General features: G+C 55.2%; 1 protein-coding gene across 1 annotated transcript in view; it reads right to left on the bottom strand.

The window, feature by feature from the left end:
• Positions 1 to 23630, bottom strand: part of GLI2 (GLI family zinc finger 2) — a 223193-nt gene that overhangs the window by 71207 nt on the left and 128356 nt on the right. The gene's annotated exons all lie outside the window — the stretch shown is intronic.

Genomic DNA, 23630 nt, shown 5'->3' with positions numbered 1-23630 from the left:
CTGAGCCAGTCACATCAGTCTCTGTACCAGAGGAGCTTACACTCTAATGCCCCCTCCCCCACAGTCACATCTGTCTCTGTACCAGAGGAGCTTACACTCTAATGTCCCCTCCCCCACAGTCACATCAGTCTCTGTACCAGAGGAGCTTACACTCTAATGCCCCCTCCCCCACAGTCACATCCGTCTCTGTACCAGAGGAGTTTACACTCTAATGCCCCCTCCCCCACAGTCACAAACTATTATTATACGATTTATATAGCTCTAACATATATCGCAGTGCTGTACAGAGATCACTGGGCCAGTCACATAAGTCTCTGTACCAACGGAGCTTACACTCTAATGTCCCTCCACAATCACCACAGAGAGTAGTCAGCACAATAAAAGCCTAGTGAAGCAGTCTGGGTGGTGGCACCCGGATGACACTGAAAGGTTGGAAGGGAGGGTGGTGGTGAGGAGGGGGCGGCAGATGGCACTATGGAGGGCTGGAAGGACTTTGGCATTACAAGTCATTGCAAAGGAAGAAGCAGTTGGCATCGGAGGCGTTCACACAGCGATGTTGCTAGGTGTCAGTATGTGGAGGGGGACGGGTCGGCAGTTGGCATTATGAACAGCTGTGGGCAGGGCGGTAACTGGCACTGAACCACATTGGTGCCGGGTGATGTCATTCTCGGAGTCAGCAGGTGTGTGGTGAAGTCACACAGCTGGAGCCAGACCCAATTTCATGGAAAGCGATATCAGCTTCACCCCGACCGTCACACTCCCAGCGCCAGACACGCTGCCAGCTTAAAGGGGCACCCTACATCTTCCTGTTTTAATGTTTATGAACAATGCCCACAGTCTTGTTACATTCTTCTGCGTGGGACTGAATCGGGGTTCCATTAATGTGGAGATTAGACCTGGACCACACACCGAAAAGCGACCCGTAGCCAAAGCATTTGGAGAACTCTATTGCCAGAAATCCAGCTTTCCCAGTTCCATACTATGAGGAGGGGGTCCTGAGCTGGCTGCATATTACAATCTGGTGGTACAACCACCTTCATCTACCTGGTGGAATATACTGTACACCGATCAACCATAACACTATGACCAACCACCATAACCCTTCGCGGCACAGACTCCACTAGACCACTGACGGTACGCTGTAGTATCTGGCACCAAGCCTACAGTAGATCCTTTAAGTCCTGTAAGTTCTGAGGTGGGACCTTCATGGATCAGGCTTGTTTTTCCAGCACAGAATTTGGAGGCCAAGTCACCACCTTGAATGCCTTGTTGTGTTCCTCAAACCATTCTTGAACTCATCAGACCAGGCCAACTTCTTCCATTGTTCCGTAGTCCAGTTCGGATGCTCACATGCCCATTGTAGGCACTTTTGGCTGTGGACACGGGTCAGCATGGACACCCTGACCGGTCTACGTCTACCCACCCCCATACACAACAAACTGCGATGCTCTCTCTGTGTGTTCTGACACCTTTCTATCAAAACCGGCATTCCCTTTTTCATCAAACTGAGCTGCAATTGCCCTTTTATTGGATGGAACTAAATCATGGCCCAACTTTCCCTCCCCACCTCCATCATTGAGAACCCCCCCCCCCACCTCCATCAATGAGCCTTCCCTCCCCACCTCCATCACTGAGCCTTCCCTCCCCACCTCCATCAATGAGCCTTCCCTCCCCACCTCCATCAATGAGCCTTCCCTCCCCACCTCCATCAATGAGCCTTCCCTCCTCACCTCCATAAATGAACCTTGAAGGGGAGCAGTTTCCCTCAAAATGCATTGGTTTGATCCCCACCTCCATTAATGAGCCTCCCCTCCCCACCTCCATCGAGTCTTCTCTCCCTACCTCCATCAATGAGCCTTACCTCACCACCTCCATTAATGAGCCTTCCCTCCCCACCTCCATCGAGTCTTCTCTCCCTACCTCCATCAATGAGCCTTACCTCACCACCTCCATTAAAGAGACTTCCCTCCCCCATCTCCATCAATGAGATTTCCCTCCCCACCTCCATCAATGAGCCCCCCTCACCCTCATCAATGAGCCTTCCCTCCCCACCTCCATCAATGAGTCTTCCCTCCCCACCTCCATCAATGAGCTTTCCCTCCCCACCCCCATCAATGAGCCCCCCTCACCCTCATCAATGAGCCTTGAAGAGGGGGGGCAGTTTACCCGAAACACGTTGGCTTAATCTGTACATTTTTTATACTTTCAATAAAGAACTGTATTCGCCCATCATTGCATTATTCCGAATACCGGGCGCTCCTCCCTCCCAACTCAAGTATACCTATTAGAAATGTCAGCATATCTGCAAACACTGTATAATAGGAGTATCCTGTATTAGAAATGTATTTATAAAATAAAATGTAATAAAAAAAAATCTGAAAAAATGTTTTGTAAACTTTGAAAAATAATTCAAATAACAATAATCAAAAACGATTACCGGTTTCCCTGAACCCAACCAAATCCAAAGTCTGATTATTTTGCTGGATTTTTTTTTTTTTTTCAATTTGAAAAACAAACCTCAACATAAAAATAGCAAAAGTCCAAAAAAAGTCCAAATATAAACAAAGCCCAAAACTGAAACGTTGAACTTCCTGAAGGTAAAACAACACAATGAGCTGCAAACATCTGCCCGGGGGATGGATCCGCCGCCTGCGCAGTGCGGTCCCCGAGGAGATCCGGACTTTATAGAATAACGGCGACATATATTTCATTTTACAGTAAAACCGCAGAGGAGGCTCAGCCCAAAAGTTACATAAATATGATGTAAAAATATACGCGGCGGGAAGTGTGAGCGCGCTCGTCCCAAATATATACATCTGGATTCAGAACTGAAATGAAGACAAATAATCACTTGTATCTATAACTTCCTAAACTAGAACATGGATACTAATTAGCGTCCTGAAACTTGATTAATTTTCATTTCCTGCAGCCGGGATCACGCTGTCACTGGGTGTAATTAAGTGCTTTGTTGTAGATTGGGCTGTTTGTAATTACTTCTTATCAGGTGCAACACAAACAACGTCCCACCAGTGCCAATCATCAGCTGAGCGCCGCGCCACTGCCGGGATTTCAGTCAGGATCCTCGCATTGCTTGCTAGCATAGCTGTGCACAGTATATTGTATTAGGATGTGCCCCACAAAAAGCTCATCTGTATATATATACATATATATATATATATATATATATATATATATATATACACATACACATATACTGTACATAGACACGCAAACTCTAATAAATGTAAACAAACATTTTAAAATGTATTAAAACATGGACGGTGTCAGTAGAGCCGTGGATGGTGTCAGTAGAGGAGTGGATGGTGTCAGTAGGGCAGTGGGCGGTGTCAGTAGAGCAGTGGATGGTGTCAGTAGAGCAGAGGACGGTGTCAGTAGAGCAGAGGACGGTGTCAGTAGAACAGTGGATGGTGTCAGTAGAGCAGTGGACGGTGTCAGTAGGGCAGTGGACGGTGTCAGTAGAGCAGTGGACGGTGTCAGTAGAACAGTGGATGGTGTCAGTAGAGGAGTGGATGGTGTCAGTAGGGCAGTGGATGATGTCAGTAGAGCAGAGGACGGTGTCAGTAGAGCAGAGGACGGTGTCAGTAGAACAGTGGATGGTGTCAGTAGAGCAGTGGATGATGTCAGTAGAGCAGAGGACGGTGTCAGTAGAGCAGAGGACGGTGTCAGTAGAACAGTGGATGGTGTCAGTAGAGCAGTGGACGGTGTCAGTAGGGCAGTGGACGGTGTCAGTAAAGGAGTGGATGGTGTCAGTAGGGCAGTGGGCGGTGTCAGTAGAGCAGTGGATGGTGTCAGTAGAGCAGAGGACGGTGTCAGTAGAGCAGAGGACGGTGTCAGTAGAACAGTGGATGGTGTCAGTAGAGCAGTGGACGGTGTCAGTAGGGCAGAGGGCGGTGTCAGTATGGCAGTGGGCGGTGTCAGTAGAGCAGTGGACGGTGTCAGTAGAGCAGAGGACGGTGTCAGTAGAGCAGAGGACGGTGTCAGTAGGGCAGAGGGCAGTGTCAGTAGGGCAGTGGGCGGTGTCAGTAGAGCAGTGGGCGGTGTCAGTAGAGCAGTGGATGGTGTCAGTAGAGCAGTGGACGGTGTTAGTAGAGCAGTGGGCGGTGTCAGTAGAGCAGTGGGCGGTGTCAGTAGAGCAGTGGGCGGTGTCAGTAGAGCAGTGGATGGTGTCAGTAGAGCAGTGGACAGTGTTAGTAGGGCAATGGATGGTGTCAGTAGAGCAGTGGATGGTGTCAGTAGAGCAGTGGATGGTGTCAGTAGGGCAGAGGACGGTGTCAGTAGAGCAGAGGACGGTGTCAGTAGAGCAGAGGACCGTGTCAGTAGGGCAGAGGACGGTGTCAGTAGAGCAGTGGATGGTGTCAGTAGAGCAGTGGACGGTGTTAGTAGAGCAGTGGATGGTGTCAGTAGGGCAGAGGACGGTGTCAGTAGGGCAGAGGACGGATCTCACTAGGGCAGTGGACGGTGTCAGTAGGGCAATGGATGGTGTCAGTAGGGCAGTGGACGGTGTCAGTAGAGCAGTGGACGGTGTCAGTAGAGCAGAGGACGGTGTTAGTAGGGCAGAGGACGGTGTCAGTAGGGCAGAGGACGGTGTCAGTAGGGCAGTGGACGGTGTCAGTAGGGCAGTGGACGGTGTCAGTAGGGCAGTGGACGGTGTCAGTAGAGCAGTGGATGGTGTCAGTAGAGCAGTGGATGGTGTCAGTAGGGCAGAGGACGGTGTCAGTAGGGCAGTGGACGGTGTCAGTAGAGCAGTGGACGGTGTCAGTAGGGCAATGGATGGTGTCAGTAGGGCAGAGGACGGTGTCAGTAGGGCAGAGGACGGATCTCACTAGGGCAGTGGACGGTGTCAGTAGGGCAATGGATGGTGTCAGTAGGGCAGTGGACGGTGTCAGTAGAGCAGTGGACGGTGTCAGTAGAGCAGAGGACGGTGTCAGTAGGGCAGAGGACGGTGTCAGTAGGGCAGAGGACGGTGTCAGTAGGGCAGTGGACGGTGTCAGTAGGGCAGTGGACGGTGTCAGTAGGGCAGTGGACGGTGTCAGTAGAGCAGTGGACGGTGTCAGTAGAGCAGTGGACGGTGTCAGTAGAGCAGTGGACGGTGTCAGTAGAGCAGTGGATGGTGTCAGTAGAGCAGTGGATGGTGTCAGTAGGGCAGAGGACGGTGTCAGTAGGGCAGTGGACGGTGTCAGTAGGGCAGTGGACGGTGTCAGTAGGGCAATGGATGGTGTCAGTAGAGCAGTGTATGGTGTCAATAGAGCAATGGACGGTGTCAGCAGGGCAGTGGATGGTGTCAGTAGAGCAGTGGACGGTGTCAGTAGAGCAGAGGACGGTGTCAGTAGAGCAGAGGACGGTGTCAGTAGAGCAGTGGACGGTGTCAGTAGGGCAGAGGGCGGTGTCAGTAGGGCAGAGGGCGGTGTCAGTAGAGCAGTGGGCGGTGTCAGTAGAGCAGTGGATGGTGTCAGTAGAGCAGTGGACGGTGTTAGTAGAGCAGTGGACGGTGTCAGTAGGGCAGAGGGCGGTGTCAGTAGAGCAGTGGGCGGTGTCAGTAGAGCAGTGGATGGTGTCAGTAGAGCAGTGGACGGTGTTAGTAGGGCAATGGATGGTGTCAGTAGGGCAGTGGACGGTGTCAGTAGAGCAGTGGACGGTGTCAGTAGAGCAGTGGATGGTGTCAGTAGAGCAGTGGATGGTGTCAGTAGAGCAGTGGATGGTGTCAGTAGGGCAGAGGACGGTGTCAGTAGAGCAGAGGACGGTGTCAGTAGAGCAGAGGACCGTGTCAGTAGGGCAGAGGACCGTGTCAGTAGAGCAGTGGATGGTGTCAGTAGAGCAGTGGACGGTGTTAGTAGAGCAGTGGATGGTGTCAGTAGGGCAGAGGACGGTGTCAGTAGGGCAGAGGACGGATCTCACTAGGGCAGTGGACGGTGTCAGTAGGGCAATGGATGGTGTCAGTAGAGCAGTGGATGGTGTCAGTAGGGCAGAGGACGGTGTCAGTAGAGCAGAGGACGGTGTCAGTAGAGCAGAGGACCGTGTCAGTAGGGCAGAGGACGGTGTCAGTAGAGCAGTGGATGGTGTCAGTAGAGCAGTGGACGGTGTTAGTAGAGCAGTGGATGGTGTCAGTAGGGCAGAGGACGGTGTCAGTAGGGCAGAGGACGGATCTCACTAGGGCAGTGGACGGTGTCAGTAGGGCAATGGATGGTGTCAGTAGGGCAGTGGACGGTGTCAGTAGAGCAGTGGACGGTGTCAGTAGAGCAGAGGACGGTGTCAGTAGGGCAGAGGACGGTGTCAGTAGGGCAGAGGACGGTGTCAGTAGGGCAGTGGACGGTGTCAGTAGGGCAGTGGACGGTGTCAGTAGGGCAGTGGACGGTGTCAGTAGGGCAGTGGACGGTGTCAGTAGAGCAGTGGATGGTGTCAGTAGAGCAGTGGATGGTGTCAGTAGAGCAGTGGATGGTGTCAGTAGGGCAGAGGACGGTGTCAGTAGAGCAGAGGACGGTGTCAGTAGAGCAGAGGACCGTGTCAGTAGGGCAGAGGACCGTGTCAGTAGAGCAGTGGATGGTGTCAGTAGAGCAGTGGACGGTGTTAGTAGAGCAGTGGATGGTGTCAGTAGGGCAGAGGACGGTGTCAGTAGGGCAGAGGACGGATCTCACTAGGGCAGTGGACGGTGTCAGTAGGGCAATGGATGGTGTCAGTAGAGCAGTGGATGGTGTCAGTAGGGCAGAGGACGGTGTCAGTAGAGCAGAGGACGGTGTCAGTAGAGCAGAGGACCGTGTCAGTAGGGCAGAGGACGGTGTCAGTAGAGCAGTGGATGGTGTCAGTAGAGCAGTGGACGGTGTTAGTAGAGCAGTGGATGGTGTCAGTAGGGCAGAGGACGGTGTCAGTAGGGCAGAGGACGGATCTCACTAGGGCAGTGGACGGTGTCAGTAGGGCAATGGATGGTGTCAGTAGGGCAGTGGACGGTGTCAGTAGAGCAGTGGACGGTGTCAGTAGAGCAGAGGACGGTGTCAGTAGGGCAGAGGACGGTGTCAGTAGGGCAGAGGACGGTGTCAGTAGGGCAGTGGACGGTGTCAGTAGGGCAGTGGACGGTGTCAGTAGGGCAGTGGACGGTGTCAGTAGGGCAGTGGACGGTGTCAGTAGAGCAGTGGATGGTGTCAGTAGAGCAGTGGATGGTGTCAGTAGAGCAGTGGATGGTGTCAGTAGGGCAGAGGACGGTGTCAGTAGAGCAGAGGACGGTGTCAGTAGAGCAGAGGACCGTGTCAGTAGGGCAGAGGACCGTGTCAGTAGAGCAGTGGATGGTGTCAGTAGAGCAGTGGACGGTGTTAGTAGAGCAGTGGATGGTGTCAGTAGGGCAGAGGACGGTGTCAGTAGGGCAGAGGACGGATCTCACTAGGGCAGTGGACGGTGTCAGTAGGGCAATGGATGGTGTCAGTAGAGCAGTGGATGGTGTCAGTAGGGCAGAGGACGGTGTCAGTAGAGCAGAGGACGGTGTCAGTAGAGCAGAGGACCGTGTCAGTAGGGCAGAGGACGGTGTCAGTAGAGCAGTGGATGGTGTCAGTAGAGCAGTGGACGGTGTTAGTAGAGCAGTGGATGGTGTCAGTAGGGCAGAGGACGGTGTCAGTAGGGCAGAGGACGGATCTCACTAGGGCAGTGGACGGTGTCAGTAGGGCAATGGATGGTGTCAGTAGGGCAGTGGACGGTGTCAGCAGGGCAGTGGATGGTGTCAGTAGAGCAGTGGACGGTGTCAGTAGAGCAGAGGACGGTGTCAGTAGAGCAGAGGACGGTGTCAGTAGAGCAGTGGACGGTGTCAGTAGGGCAGAGGGCGGTGTCAGTAGGGCAGAGGGCGGTGTCAGTAGAGCAGTGGGCGGTGTCAGTAGAGCAGTGGATGGTGTCAGTAGAGCAGTGGACGGTGTTAGTAGAGCAGTGGACGGTGTCAGTAGGGCAGAGGGCGGTGTCAGTAGAGCAGTGGGCGGTGTCAGTAGAGCAGTGGATGGTGTCAGTAGAGCAGTGGACGGTGTTAGTAGGGCAATGGATGGTGTCAGTAGGGCAGTGGACGGTGTCAGTAGAGCAGTGGACGGTGTCAGTAGAGCAGTGGATGGTGTCAGTAGAGCAGTGGATGGTGTCAGTAGAGCAGTGGATGGTGTCAGTAGGGCAGAGGACGGTGTCAGTAGAGCAGAGGACGGTGTCAGTAGAGCAGAGGACCGTGTCAGTAGGGCAGAGGACCGTGTCAGTAGAGCAGAGGACCGTGTCAGTAGAGCAGAGGACCGTGTCAGTAGAGCAGTGGATGGTGTCAGTAGAGCAGTGGACGGTGTTAGTAGAGCAGTGGATGGTGTCAGTAGGGCAGAGGACGGTGTCAGTAGGGCAGAGGACGGATCTCACTAGGGCAGTGGACGGTGTCAGTAGGGCAATGGATGGTGTCAGTAGAGCAGTGGATGGTGTCAGTAGGGCAGAGGACGGTGTCAGTAGAGCAGAGGACGGTGTCAGTAGAGCAGAGGACCGTGTCAGTAGGGCAGAGGACGGTGTCAGTAGAGCAGTGGATGGTGTCAGTAGAGCAGTGGACGGTGTTAGTAGAGCAGTGGATGGTGTCAGTAGGGCAGAGGACGGTGTCAGTAGGGCAGAGGACGGATCTCACTAGGGCAGTGGACGGTGTCAGTAGGGCAATGGATGGTGTCAGTAGGGCAGTGGACGGTGTCAGTAGAGCAGTGGACGGTGTCAGTAGAGCAGAGGACGGTGTCAGTAGGGCAGAGGACGGTGTCAGTAGGGCAGAGGACGGTGTCAGTAGGGCAGTGGACGGTGTCAGTAGGGCAGTGGACGGTGTCAGTAGGGCAGTGGACGGTGTCAGTAGGGCAGTGGACGGTGTCAGTAGAGCAGTGGATGGTGTCAGTAGAGCAGTGGATGGTGTCAGTAGAGCAGTGGATGGTGTCAGTAGGGCAGAGGACGGTGTCAGTAGAGCAGAGGACGGTGTCAGTAGAGCAGAGGACCGTGTCAGTAGGGCAGAGGACCGTGTCAGTAGAGCAGTGGATGGTGTCAGTAGAGCAGTGGACGGTGTTAGTAGAGCAGTGGATGGTGTCAGTAGGGCAGAGGACGGTGTCAGTAGGGCAGAGGACGGATCTCACTAGGGCAGTGGACGGTGTCAGTAGGGCAATGGATGGTGTCAGTAGAGCAGTGGATGGTGTCAGTAGGGCAGAGGACGGTGTCAGTAGAGCAGAGGACGGTGTCAGTAGAGCAGAGGACCGTGTCAGTAGGGCAGAGGACGGTGTCAGTAGAGCAGTGGATGGTGTCAGTAGAGCAGTGGACGGTGTTAGTAGAGCAGTGGATGGTGTCAGTAGGGCAGAGGACGGTGTCAGTAGGGCAGAGGACGGATCTCACTAGGGCAGTGGACGGTGTCAGTAGGGCAATGGATGGTGTCAGTAGGGCAGTGGACGGTGTCAGTAGAGCAGTGGACGGTGTCAGTAGAGCAGAGGACGGTGTCAGTAGGGCAGAGGACGGTGTCAGTAGGGCAGAGGACGGTGTCAGTAGGGCAGTGGACGGTGTCAGTAGGGCAGTGGACGGTGTCAGTAGGGCAGTGGACGGTGTCAGTAGGGCAGTGGACGGTGTCAGTAGAGCAGTGGATGGTGTCAGTAGAGCAGTGGATGGTGTCAGTAGAGCAGTGGATGGTGTCAGTAGGGCAGAGGACGGTGTCAGTAGAGCAGAGGACGGTGTCAGTAGAGCAGAGGACCGTGTCAGTAGGGCAGAGGACCGTGTCAGTAGAGCAGTGGATGGTGTCAGTAGAGCAGTGGACGGTGTTAGTAGAGCAGTGGATGGTGTCAGTAGGGCAGAGGACGGTGTCAGTAGGGCAGAGGACGGATCTCACTAGGGCAGTGGACGGTGTCAGTAGGGCAATGGATGGTGTCAGTAGAGCAGTGGATGGTGTCAGTAGGGCAGAGGACGGTGTCAGTAGAGCAGAGGACGGTGTCAGTAGAGCAGAGGACCGTGTCAGTAGGGCAGAGGACGGTGTCAGTAGAGCAGTGGATGGTGTCAGTAGAGCAGTGGACGGTGTTAGTAGAGCAGTGGATGGTGTCAGTAGGGCAGAGGACGGTGTCAGTAGGGCAGAGGACGGATCTCACTAGGGCAGTGGACGGTGTCAGTAGGGCAATGGATGGTGTCAGTAGGGCAGTGGACGGTGTCAGTAGAGCAGTGGACGGTGTCAGTAGAGCAGAGGACGGTGTCAGTAGGGCAGAGGACGGTGTCAGTAGGGCAGAGGACGGTGTCAGTAGGGCAGTGGACGGTGTCAGTAGGGCAGTGGACGGTGTCAGTAGGGCAGTGGACGGTGTCAGTAGGGCAGTGGACGGTGTCAGTAGAGCAGTGGATGGTGTCAGTAGAGCAGTGGATGGTGTCAGTAGGGCAGAGGACGGTGTCAGTAGGGCAGTGGACGGTGTCAGTAGAGCAGTGGACGGTGTCAGTAGGGCAATGGATGGTGTCAGTAGGGCAGAGGACGGTGTCAGTAGGGCAGAGGACGGATCTCACTAGGGCAGTGGACGGTGTCAGTAGGGCAATGGATGGTGTCAGTAGGGCAGTGGACGGTGTCAGTAGAGCAGTGGACGGTGTCAGTAGAGCAGAGGACGGTGTCAGTAGGGCAGAGGACGGTGTCAGTAGGGCAGAGGACGGTGTCAGTAGGGCAGTGGACGGTGTCAGTAGGGCAGTGGACGGTGTCAGTAGAGCAGTGGACGGTGTCAGTAGAGCAGTGGACGGTGTCAGTAGAGCAGTGGATGGTGTCAGTAGAGCAGTGGATGGTGTCAGTAGGGCAGAGGACGGTGTCAGTAGGGCAGTGGACGGTGTCAGTAGGGCAATGGATGGTGTCAGTAGAGCAGTGTATGGTGTCAATAGAGCAATGGACGGTGTCAGCAGGGCAGTGGACGGTGTCAGTAGGGCAGAGGACGGTGTCAGTAGAGCAGAGGACGGTGTCAGTAGACCAGAGGACGGTGTCAGTAGACCAGAGGACGGTGTCAGTAGACCAGAGGACGGTGTCAGTAGGGCAGAGGACGGTGTCAGGAGAGCAGTGGATGGTGTCAGTAGAGCAGTGGACGGTGTTAGTAGAGCAGTGGACGGTGTCAGTAGGGCAATGGATGGTGTCAGTAGAGCAGTGGATGGTGTCAGTAGAGCAGAGGACGGTGTCAGTAGAGCAGAGGACGGTGTCAGTAGAGCAGAGGACGGTGTCAGTAGAGCAGTGGACGGTGTCAGTAGAGCAGAGGACGGTGTCAGTAGAGCAGTGGACGGTGTCAGTAGAGCAGAGGACGGTGTCAGTAGGGCAGTGGATGGTGTCAGTAGAGCAGTGGCGGTGTCAGTAGGGCAGTGGACGGTGTCAGCAGGGCAGTGGATGGTGTCAGTAGGGCAGTGGACGGTGTCAGTAGAGCAGTGGACGGTGTCAGTAGAGCAGAGGACGGTGTCAGTAGAGCAGAGGACGGTGTCAGTAGAGCAGTGGACGGTGTCAGTAGGGCAGAGGGCGGTGTCAGTAGGGCAGAGGGCGGTGTCAGTAGAGCAGTGGGCGGTGTCAGTAGAGCAGTGGATGGTGTCAGTAGAGCAGTGGACGGTGTTAGTAGAGCAGTGGACGGTGTCAGTAGGGCAGAGGGCGGTGTCAGTAGAGCAGTGGGCGGTGTCAGTAGAGCAGTGGATGGTGTCAGTAGAGCAGTGGACGGTGTTAGTAGGGCAATGGATGGTGTCAGTAGGGCAGTGGACGGTGTCAGTAGAGCAGTGGACGGTGTCAGTAGAGCAGTGGATGGTGTCAGTAGAGCAGTGGATGGTGTCAGTAGAGCAGTGGATGGTGTCAGTAGGGCAGAGGACGGTGTCAGTAGAGCAGAGGACGGTGTCAGTAGAGCAGAGGACCGTGTCAGTAGGGCAGAGGACCGTGTCAGTAGAGCAGAGGACCGTGTCAGTAGAGCAGAGGACCGTGTCAGTAGAGCAGTGGATGGTGTCAGTAGAGCAGTGGACGGTGTTAGTAGAGCAGTGGATGGTGTCAGTAGGGCAGAGGACGGTGTCAGTAGGGCAGAGGACGGATCTCACTAGGGCAGTGGACGGTGTCAGTAGGGCAATGGATGGTGTCAGTAGAGCAGTGGATGGTGTCAGTAGGGCAGAGGACGGTGTCAGTAGAGCAGAGGACGGTGTCAGTAGAGCAGAGGACCGTGTCAGTAGGGCAGAGGACGGTGTCAGTAGAGCAGTGGATGGTGTCAGTAGAGCAGTGGACGGTGTTAGTAGAGCAGTGGATGGTGTCAGTAGGGCAGAGGACGGTGTCAGTAGGGCAGAGGACGGATCTCACTAGGGCAGTGGACGGTGTCAGTAGGGCAATGGATGGTGTCAGTAGGGCAGTGGACGGTGTCAGTAGAGCAGTGGACGGTGTCAGTAGAGCAGAGGACGGTGTCAGTAGGGCAGAGGACGGTGTCAGTAGGGCAGAGGACGGTGTCAGTAGGGCAGTGGACGGTGTCAGTAGGGCAGTGGACGGTGTCAGTAGGGCAGTGGACGGTGTCAGTAGGGCAGTGGACGGTGTCAGTAGAGCAGTGGATGGTGTCAGTAGAGCAGTGGATGGTGTCAGTAGAGCAGTGGATGGTGTCAGTAGGGCAGAGGACGGTGTCAGTAGAGCAGAGGACGGTGTCAGTAGAGCAGAGGACCGTGTCAGTAGGGCAGAGGACCGTGTCAGTAGAGCAGTGGATGGTGTCAGTAGAGCAGTGGACGGTGTTAGTAGAGCAGTGGATGGTGTCAGTAGGGCAGAGGACGGTGTCAGTAGGGCAGAGGACGGATCTCACTAGGGCAGTGGACGGTGTCAGTAGGGCAATGGATGGTGTCAGTAGAGCAGTGGATGGTGTCAGTAGGGCAGAGGACGGTGTCAGTAGAGCAGAGGACGGTGTCAGTAGAGCAGAGGACCGTGTCAGTAGGGCAGAGGACGGTGTCAGTAGAGCAGTGGATGGTGTCAGTAGAGCAGTGGACGGTGTTAGTAGAGCAGTGGATGGTGTCAGTAGGGCAGAGGACGGTGTCAGTAGGGCAGAGGACGGATCTCACTAGGGCAGTGGACGGTGTCAGTAGGGCAATGGATGGTGTCAGTAGGGCAGTGGACGGTGTCAGTAGAGCAGTGGACGGTGTCAGTAGAGCAGAGGACGGTGTCAGTAGGGCAGAGGACGGTGTCAGTAGGGCAGAGGACGGTGTCAGTAGGGCAGTGGACGGTGTCAGTAGGGCAGTGGACGGTGTCAGTAGGGCAGTGGACGGTGTCAGTAGGGCAGTGGACGGTGTCAGTAGAGCAGTGGATGGTGTCAGTAGAGCAGTGGATGGTGTCAGTAGAGCAGTGGATGGTGTCAGTAGGGCAGAGGACGGTGTCAGTAGAGCAGAGGACGGTGTCAGTAGAGCAGAGGACCGTGTCAGTAGGGCAGAGGACCGTGTCAGTAGAGCAGTGGATGGTGTCAGTAGAGCAGTGGACGGTGTTAGTAGAGCAGTGGATGGTGTCAGTAGGGCAGAGGACGGTGTCAGTAGGGCAGAGGACGGATCTCACTAGGGCAGTGGACGGTGTCAGTAGGGCAATGGATGGTGTCAGTAGAGCAGTGGATGGTGTCAGTAGGGCAGAGGACGGTGTCAGTAGAGCAGAGGACGGTGTCAGTAGAGCAGAGGACCGTGTCAGTAGGGCAGAGGACGGTGTCAGTAGAGCAGTGGATGGTGTCAGTAGAGCAGTGGACGGTGTTAGTAGAGCAGTGGATGGTGTCAGTAGGGCAGAGGACGGTGTCAGTAGGGCAGAGGACGGATCTCACTAGGGCAGTGGACGGTGTCAGTAGGGCAATGGATGGTGTCAGTAGGGCAGTGGACGGTGTCAGTAGAGCAGTGGACGGTGTCAGTAGAGCAGAGGACGGTGTCAGTAGGGCAGAGGACGGTGTCAGTAGGGCAGAGGACGGTGTCAGTAGGGCAGTGGACGGTGTCAGTAGGGCAGTGGACGGTGTCAGTAGGGCAGTGGACGGTGTCAGTAGGGCAGTGGACGGTGTCAGTAGAGCAGTGGATGGTGTCAGTAGAGCAGTGGATGGTGTCAGTAGGGCAGAGGACGGTGTCAGTAGGGCAGTGGACGGTGTCAGTAGAGCAGTGGACGGTGTCAGTAGGGCAATGGATGGTGTCAGTAGGGCAGAGGACGGTGTCAGTAGGGCAGAGGACGGATCTCACTAGGGCAGTGGACGGTGTCAGTAGGGCAATGGATGGTGTCAGTAGGGCAGTGGACGGTGTCAGTAGAGCAGTGGACGGTGTCAGTAGAGCAGAGGACGGTGTCAGTAGGGCAGAGGACGGTGTCAGTAGGGCAGAGGACGGTGTCAGTAGGGCAGTGGACGGTGTCAGTAGGGCAGTGGACGGTGTCAGTAGAGCAGTGGACGGTGTCAGTAGAGCAGTGGACGGTGTCAGTAGAGCAGTGGATGGTGTCAGTAGAGCAGTGGATGGTGTCAGTAGGGCAGAGGACGGTGTCAGTAGGGCAGTGGACGGTGTCAGTAGGGCAATGGATGGTGTCAGTAGAGCAGTGTATGGTGTCAATAGAGCAATGGACGGTGTCAGCAGGGCAGTGGACGGTGTCAGTAGGGCAGAGGACGGTGTCAGTAGAGCAGAGGACGGTGTCAGTAGACCAGAGGACGGTGTCAGTAGACCAGAGGACGGTGTCAGTAGACCAGAGGACGGTGTCAGTAGGGCAGAGGACGGTGTCAGGAGAGCAGTGGATGGTGTCAGTAGAGCAGTGGACGGTGTTAGTAGAGCAGTGGACGGTGTCAGTAGGGCAATGGATGGTGTCAGTAGAGCAGTGGATGGTGTCAGTAGAGCAGAGGACGGTGTCAGTAGAGCAGAGGACGGTGTCAGTAGAGCAGAGGACGGTGTCAGTAGAGCAGTGGACGGTGTCAGTAGAGCAGAGGACGGTGTCAGTAGAGCAGTGGACGGTGTCAGTAGAGCAGAGGACGGTGTCAGTAGGGCAGTGGATGGTGTCAGTAGAGCAGTGGCGGTGTCAGTAGGGCAGTGGACGGTGTCAGCAGGGCAGTGGATGGTGTCAGTAGGGCAGTGGACGGTGTCAGTAGAGCAGTGGATGGTGTCAGTAGAGCAGAGGACGGTGTCAGTAGAGCAGAGGACGGTGTCAGTAGAGCAGAGGACGGTGTCAGTAGAGCAGTGGACGGTGTCAGTAGGGCAGAGGACGGTGTCAGTAGGGCAGTGGACGGTGTCAGTAGGGCAATGGATGGTGTCAGTAGGGCAGTGGACGGTGTCAGTAGAGCAGTGGACGGTGTCAGTAGAGCAGAGGACGGTGTCAGTAGGGCAGAGGACGGTGTCAGTAGGGCAGAGGACGGTGTCAGTAGGGCAGTGGACGGTGTCAGTAGGGCAGTGGACGGTGTCAGTAGGGCAGTGGACGGTGTCAGTAGAGCAGTGGACGGTGTCAGTAGAGCAGTGGACGGTGTCAGTAGAGCAGTGGACGGTGTCAGTAGAGCAGTGGATGGTGTCAGTAGAGCAGTGGATGGTGTCAGTAGGGCAGAGGACGGTGTCAGTAGGGCAGTGGACGGTGTCAGTAGGGCAGTGGACGGTGTCAGTAGGGCAATGGATGGTGTCAGTAGAGCAGTGTATGGTGTCAATAGAGCAATGGACGGTGTCAGCAGGGCAGTGGATGGTGTCAGTAGAGCAGTGGACGGTGTCAGTAGAGCAGAGGACGGTGTCAGTAGAGCAGAGGACGGTGTCAGTAGAGCAGTGGACGGTGTCAGTAGGGCAGAGGGCGGTGTCAGTAGGGCAGAGGGCGGTGTCAGTAGAGCAGTGGGCGGTGTCAGTAGAGCAGTGGATGGTGTCAGTAGAGCAGTGGACGGTGTTAGTAGAGCAGTGGACGGTGTCAGTAGGGCAGAGGGCGGTGTCAGTAGAGCAGTGGGCGGTGTCAGTAGAGCAGTGGATGGTGTCAGTAGAGCAGTGGACGGTGTTAGTAGGGCAATGGATGGTGTCAGTAGGGCAGTGGACGGTGTCAGTAGAGCAGTGGACGGTGTCAGTAGAGCAGTGGATGGTGTCAGTAGAGCAGTGGATGGTGTCAGTAGAGCAGTGGATGGTGTCAGTAGGGCAGAGGACGGTGTCAGTAGAGCAGAGGACGGTGTCAGTAGAGCAGAGGACCGTGTCAGTAGAGCAGTGGATGGTGTCAGTAGAGCAGTGGACGGTGTTAGTAGAGCAGTGGATGGTGTCAGTAGGGCAGAGGACGGTGTCAGTAGGGCAGAGGACGGATCTCACTAGGGCAGTGGACGGTGTCAGTAGGGCAATGGATGGTGTCAGTAGAGCAGTGGATGGTGTCAGTAGGGCAGAGGACGGTGTCAGTAGAGCAGAGGACGGTGTCAGTAGAGCAGAGGACCGTGTCAGTAGGGCAGAGGACGGTGTCAGTAGAGCAGTGGATGGTGTCAGTAGAGCAGTGGACGGTGTTAGTAGAGCAGTGGATGGTGTCAGTAGGGCAGAGGACGGTGTCAGTAGGGCAGAGGACGGATCTCACTAGGGCAGTGGACGGTGTCAGTAGGGCAATGGATGGTGTCAGTAGGGCAGTGGACGGTGTCAGTAGAGCAGTGGACGGTGTCAGTAGAGCAGAGGACGGTGTCAGTAGGGCAGAGGACGGTGTCAGTAGGGCAGAGGACGGTGTCAGTAGGGCAGTGGACGGTGTCAGTAGGGCAGTGGACGGTGTCAGTAGGGCAGTGGACGGTGTCAGTAGGGCAGTGGACGGTGTCAGTAGAGCAGTGGATGGTGTCAGTAGAGCAGTGGATGGTGTCAGTAGAGCAGTGGATGGTGTCAGTAGGGCAGAGGACGGTGTCAGTAGAGCAGAGGACGGTGTCAGTAGAGCAGAGGACCGTGTCAGTAGGGCAGAGGACCGTGTCAGTAGAGCAGTGGATGGTGTCAGTAGAGCAGTGGACGGTGTTAGTAGAGCAGTGGATGGTGTCAGTAGGGCAGAGGACGGTGTCAGTAGGGCAGAGGACGGATCTCACTAGGGCAGTGGACGGTGTCAGTAGGGCAATGGATGGTGTCAGTAGAGCAGTGGATGGTGTCAGTAGGGCAGAGGACGGTGTCAGTAGAGCAGAGGACGGTGTCAGTAGAGCAGAGGACCGTGTCAGTAGGGCAGAGGACGGTGTCAGTAGAGCAGTGGATGGTGTCAGTAGAGCAGTGGACGGTGTTAGTAGAGCAGTGGATGGTGTCAGTAGGGCAGAGGACGGTGTCAGTAGGGCAGAGGACGGATCTCACTAGGGCAGTGGACGGTGTCAGTAGGGCAATGGATGGTGTCAGTAGGGCAGTGGACGGTGTCAGTAGAGCAGTGGACGGTGTCAGTAGAGCAGAGGACGGTGTCAGTAGGGCAGAGGACGGTGTCAGTAGGGCAGAGGACGGTGTCAGTAGGGCAGTGGACGGTGTCAGTAGGGCAGTGGACGGTGTCAGTAGGGCAGTGGACGGTGTCAGTAGAGCAGTGGATGGTGTCAGTAGAGCAGTGGATGGTGTCAGTAGAGCAGTGGATGGTGTCAGTAGGGCAGAGGACGGTGTCAGTAGAGCAGAGGACGGTGTCAGTAGAGCAGAGGACCGTGTCAGTAGGGCAGAGGACCGTGTCAGTAGAGCAGTGGATGGTGTCAGTAGAGCAGTGGACGGTGTTAGTAGAGCAGTGGATGGTGTCAGTAGGGCAGAGGACGGTGTCAGTAGGGCAGAGGACGGATCTCACTAGGGCAGTGGACGGTGTCAGTAGGGCAATGGATGGTGTCAGTAGAGCAGTGGATGGTGTCAGTAGGGCAGAGGACGGTGTCAGTAGAGCAGAGGACGGTGTCAGTAGAGCAGAGGACCGTGTCAGTAGGGCAGAGGACGGTGTCAGTAGAGCAGTGGATGGTGTCAGTAGAGCAGTGGACGGTGTTAGTAGAGCAGTGGATGGTGTCAGTAGGGCAGAGGACGGTGTCAGTAGGGCAGAGGACGGATCTCACTAGGGCAGTGGACGGTGTCAGTAGGGCAATGGATGGTGTCAGTAGGGCAGTGGACGGTGTCAGCAGGGCAGTGGATGGTGTCAGTAGAGCAGTGGACGGTGTCAGTAGAGCAGAGGACGGTGTCAGTAGAGCAGAGGACGGTGTCAGTAGAGCAGTGGACGGTGTCAGTAGGGCAGAGGGCGGTGTCAGTAGGGCAGAGGGCGGTGTCAGTAGAGCAGTGGGCGGTGTCAGTAGAGCAGTGGATGGTGTCAGTAGAGCAGTGGACGGTGTTAGTAGAGCAGTGGACGGTGTCAGTAGGGCAGAGGGCGGTGTCAGTAGAGCAGTGGGCGGTGTCAGTAGAGCAGTGGATGGTGTCAGTAGAGCAGTGGACGGTGTTAGTAGGGCAATGGATGGTGTCAGTAGGGCAGTGGACGGTGTCAGTAGAGCAGTGGACGGTGTCAGTAGAGCAGTGGATGGTGTCAGTAGAGCAGTGGATGGTGTCAGTAGAGCAGTGGATGGTGTCAGTAGGGCAGAGGACGGTGTCAGTAGAGCAGAGGACGGTGTCAGTAGAGCAGAGGACCGTGTCAGTAGGGCAGAGGACCGTGTCAGTAGAGCAGTGGATGGTGTCAGTAGAGCAGTGGACGGTGTTAGTAGAGCAGTGGATGGTGTCAGTAGGGCAGAGGACGGTGTCAGTAGGGCAGAGGACGGATCTCACTAGGGCAGTGGACGGTGTCAGTAGGGCAATGGATGGTGTCAGTAGAGCAGTGGATGGTGTCAGTAGGGCAGAGGACGGTGTCAGTAGAGCAGAGGACGGTGTCAGTAGAGCAGAGGACCGTGTCAGTAGGGCAGAGGACGGTGTCAGTAGAGCAGTGGATGGTGTCAGTAGAGCAGTGGACGGTGTTAGTAGAGCAGTGGATGGTGTCAGTAGGGCAGAGGACGGTGTCAGTAGGGCAGAGGACGGATCTCACTAGGGCAGTGGACGGTGTCAGTAGGGCAATGGATGGTGTCAGTAGGGCAGTGGACGGTGTCAGTAGAGCAGTGGACGGTGTCAGTAGAGCAGAGGACGGTGTCAGTAGGGCAGAGGACGGTGTCAGTAGGGCAGAGGACGGTGTCAGTAGGGCAGTGGACGGTGTCAGTAGGGCAGTGGACGGTGTCAGTAGGGCAGTGGACGGTGTCAGTAGAGCAGTGGATGGTGTCAGTAGAGCAGTGGATGGTGTCAGTAGAGCAGTGGATGGTGTCAGTAGGGCAGAGGACGGTGTCAGTAGAGCAGATGACGGTGTCAGTAGAGCAGAGGACCGTGTCAGTAGGGCAGAGGACCGTGTCAGTAGAGCAGTGGATGGTGTCAGTAGAGCAGTGGACGGTGTTAGTAGAGCAGTGGATGGTGTCAGTAGGGCAGAGGACGGTGTCAGTAGGGCAGAGGACGGATCTCACTAGGGCAGTGGACGGTGTCAGTAGGGCAATGGATGGTGTCAGTAGAGCAGTGGATGGTGTCAGTAGGGCAGAGGACGGTGTCAGTAGAGCAGAGGACGGTGTCAGTAGAGCAGAGGACCGTGTCAGTAGGGCAGAGGACGGTGTCAGTAGAGCAGTGGATGGTGTCAGTAGAGCAGTGGACGGTGTTAGTAGAGCAGTGGATGGTGTCAGTAGGGCAGAGGACGGTGTCAGTAGGGCAGAGGACGGATCTCACTAGGGCAGTGGACGGTGTCAGTAGGGCAATGGATGGTGTCAGTAGGGCAGTGGACGGTGTCAGTAGAGCAGTGGACGGTGTCAGTAGAGCAGAGGACGGTGTCAGTAGGGCAGAGGACGGTGTCAGTAGGGCAGAGGACGGTGTCAGTAGGGCAGTGGACGGTGTCAGTAGGGCAGTGGACGGTGTCAGTAGGGCAGTGGACGGTGTCAGTAGGGCAGTGGACGGTGTCAGTAGAGCAGTGGATGGTGTCAGTAGAGCAGTGGATGGTGTCAGTAGAGCAGTGGATGGTGTCAGTAGGGCAGAGGACGGTGTCAGTAGAGCAGAGGACGGTGTCAGTAGAGCAGAGGACCGTGTCAGTAGGGCAGAGGACCGTGTCAGTAGAGCAGTGGATGGTGTCAGTAGAGCAGTGGACGGTGTTAGTAGAGCAGTGGATGGTGTCAGTAGGGCAGAGGACGGTGTCAGTAGGGCAGAGGACGGATCTCACTAGGGCAGTGGACGGTGTCAGTAGGGCAATGGATGGTGTCAGTAGAGCAGTGGATGGTGTCAGTAGGGCAGAGGACGGTGTCAGTAGAGCAGAGGACGGTGTCAGTAGAGCAGAGGACCGTGTCAGTAGGGCAGAGGACGGTGTCAGTAGAGCAGTGGATGGTGTCAGTAGAGCAGTGGACGGTGTTAGTAGAGCAGTGGATGGTGTCAGTAGGGCAGAGGACGGTGTCAGTAGGGCAGAGGACGGATCTCACTAGGGCAGTGGACGGTGTCAGTAGGGCAATGGATGGTGTCAGTAGGGCAGTGGACGGTGTCAGTAGAGCAGTGGACGGTGTCAGTAGAGCAGAGGACGGTGTCAGTAGGGCAGAGGACGGTGTCAGTAGGGCAGAGGACGGTGTCAGTAGGGCAGTGGACGGTGTCAGTAGGGCAGTGGACGGTGTCAGTAGGGCAGTGGACGGTGTCAGTAGGGCAGTGGACGGTGTCAGTAGAGCAGTGGATGGTGTCAGTAGAGCAGTGGATGGTGTCAGTAGGGCAGAGGACGGTGTCAGTAGGGCAGTGGACGGTGTCAGTAGAGCAGTGGACGGTGTCAGTAGGGCAATGGATGGTGTCAGTAGGGCAGAGGACGGTGTCAGTAGGGCAGAGGACGGATCTCACTAGGGCAGTGGACGGTGTCAGTAGGGCAATGGATGGTGTCAGTAGGGCAGTGGACGGTGTCAGTAGAGCAGTGGACGGTGTCAGTAGAGCAGAGGACGGTGTCAGTAGGGCAGAGGACGGTGTCAGTAGGGCAGAGGACGGTGTCAGTAGGGCAGTGGACGGTGTCAGTAGGGCAGTGGACGGTGTCAGTAGAGCAGTGGACGGTGTCAGTAGAGCAGTGGACGGTGTCAGTAGAGCAGTGGATGGTGTCAGTAGAGCAGTGGATGGTGTCAGTAGGGCAGAGGACGGTGTCAGTAGGGCAGTGGACGGTGTCAGTAGGGCAATGGATGGTGTCAGTAGAGCAGTGTATGGTGTCAATAGAGCAATGGACGGTGTCAGCAGGGCAGTGGACGGTGTCAGTAGGGCAGAGGACGGTGTCAGTAGAGCAGAGGACGGTGTCAGTAGACCAGAGGACGGTGTCAGTAGACCAGAGGACGGTGTCAGTAGACCAGAGGACGGTGTCAGTAGGGCAGAGGACGGTGTCAGGAGAGCAGTGGATGGTGTCAGTAGAGCAGTGGACGGTGTTAGTAGAGCAGTGGACGGTGTCAGTAGGGCAATGGATGGTGTCAGTAGAGCAGTGGATGGTGTCAGTAGAGCAGAGGACGGTGTCAGTAGAGCAGAGGACGGTGTCAGTAGAGCAGAGGACGGTGTCAGTAGAGCAGTGGACGGTGTCAGTAGAGCAGAGGACGGTGTCAGTAGAGCAGTGGACGGTGTCAGTAGAGCAGAGGACGGTGTCAGTAGGGCAGTGGATGGTGTCAGTAGAGCAGTGGCGGTGTCAGTAGGGCAGTGGACGGTGTCAGCAGGGCAGTGGATGGTGTCAGTAGGGCAGTGGACGGTGTCAGTAGAGCAGTGGATGGTGTCAGTAGAGCAGAGGACGGTGTCAGTAGAGCAGAGGACGGTGTCAGTAGAGCAGAGGACGGTGTCAGTAGAGCAGTGGACGGTGTCAGTAGGGCAGAGGACGGTGTCAGTAGGGCAGTGGACGGTGTCAGTAGGGCAATGGATGGTGTCAGTAGGGCAGTGGACGGTGTCAGTAGAGCAGTGGACGGTGTCAGTAGAGCAGAGGACGGTGTCAGTAGGGCAGAGGACGGTGTCAGTAGGGTAGTGAACAGTGTCAGTAGGGCAGAGGACGGTGTCAGTAGGGCAGAGGACGGTGTCAGTAGAGCAGTGGATGGTGTCAGTAGAGCAGTGGACGGTGTTAGTAGAGCAGTGGACGGTGTCAGTAGGGCAATGGATGGTGTCAGTAGAACAGTGGACGGTGTCAGTAGAGCAGTGGACGGTGTCAGTAGAGCAGAGGACGGTGTCATTAGGGCAGTGGACGGTGTCAGTAGGGCAGTGGACAGTGTCAGTAGGGCAGTGGACGGTGTCAGTAGGGCAGTGGACAGTGTCAGTAGGGCAGTGGATGGTGTCAGTAGAACAGTGGACGGAGAAATGTCCCAGAGATGAAAAGAAACGCGTCATCAACATAGGCCACGACCCTCAGAAGGGGCTCACCAGGAATGCCCACAGGGACCCCACACTGGTCCTGATGAAGGGACTGATTGCGAACGCGTATAGCAGAGGTCAGCCCAGACACACACTTGAAAAAGCCGTCCGATCCAACCAATCACCGGCCCTCTGTACAAGGTCATCAGACATTAGAGTGTAAGCTCCTCTGGTGCAGAGACTAACGTCAGAGCTATAGCATGGTATAATATATAATACAAATAATAATCATATAATACATTCCTCACCCAGTCCCAGGACGGTTCAGGACACCCAGGCAAGTCGCAGCCTGCGGGCCCCTATGTCTGCCGCGGCACACGAGCGCGCTTCATTTACCGCGCAGAACTGGTGTAATTAGCTGTGCGTGGAACCCGAGCTCCCGCAGACAGCCGGGATGTGGGTTTGATATATGAGGGCTCTACGTCACTCTCACATCACATTAATCATCAGAGCCAAAGAGCAGACATGTTATTTTTCCCAACAAACACCGACTACAACTGACGCTTTGATAAATAGCACCGCGTTCTGCTGCAATCTGCATGGGGCTGGGGGGGGGGGAGGGGAGAAGGCGAGAGATTTCCACTGCAAGGGGCCCCACAATTTGGGGGGGAGGGGGGTAACAAATACGCAGGATGGACAGAAATGGCCCAGAATCGCTGACACGGACACCCTGCAGACTCATCAAAAAAAGGAAATTTATTACTAATGTTTTTATTTATTCATAGGGAAGAAATAAGAGAAGAGGAAACTGAACAATATTCTACTATAGTACACGGAATCCATTTTATTATATTAATATATTACTTCAATGTAATGGATAATAATTCCTCGTAAAAGTAAATAAGAAAAAAAAAAAAATAAGTAAAATACATTTGAAAAAATTGTGCAATTAAAGTGTTAATTTTTTTAAAATTAAAATGAAAAAATTAAAAAGTAAAACTTAAAAAATGAAAACTAAAAAAATTAACAAATTAAAATGAAATTAATTAAAAAATTAACATTTGAAAAATGTAAAAATTTTAATTAAAAAGTATTTTTTAACAAAAGCGCATTTGTGAGGTTAGGCACTGATGTTGGACGGCACAGTGGTGTAGTGGGTGGCACTCTCGCCTGAGGTCAGGACTCTGTGCAGGCCAGTCAAGTTCCTGCACCCCAAACTCGCTCATCCATGTCTTTATGGACCTTGCTTTGTACACTGGTGCGCAGTCATGTTGGAACAGGAAGGGGCCATCCCCAAACTGTTCCCACAAAGTTGGGAGCATGAAATTGTCCAAAATATCTTGTTATGCTGACGTCTTAAGAGTTCCCTTCACTGGAACTAAGGGGCCAAGCCCAACCCCTGAAAAACAACCCCCCACACCATAATCCCCCCTCCAATA

The sequence above is a fragment of the Lithobates pipiens genome, unplaced genomic scaffold, assembly GCF_037356315.1.
Source record: "Lithobates pipiens isolate NorthernLeopardFrog02 unplaced genomic scaffold, aLitPip1_a1.2 Scaffold_22, whole genome shotgun sequence".
Lineage (NCBI taxonomy): Eukaryota > Metazoa > Chordata > Amphibia > Anura > Ranidae > Lithobates > Lithobates pipiens.
The sequence above is the reverse complement of the archived record's forward strand: the minus strand, read 5'-3'. Positions and strand labels throughout refer to the sequence as shown.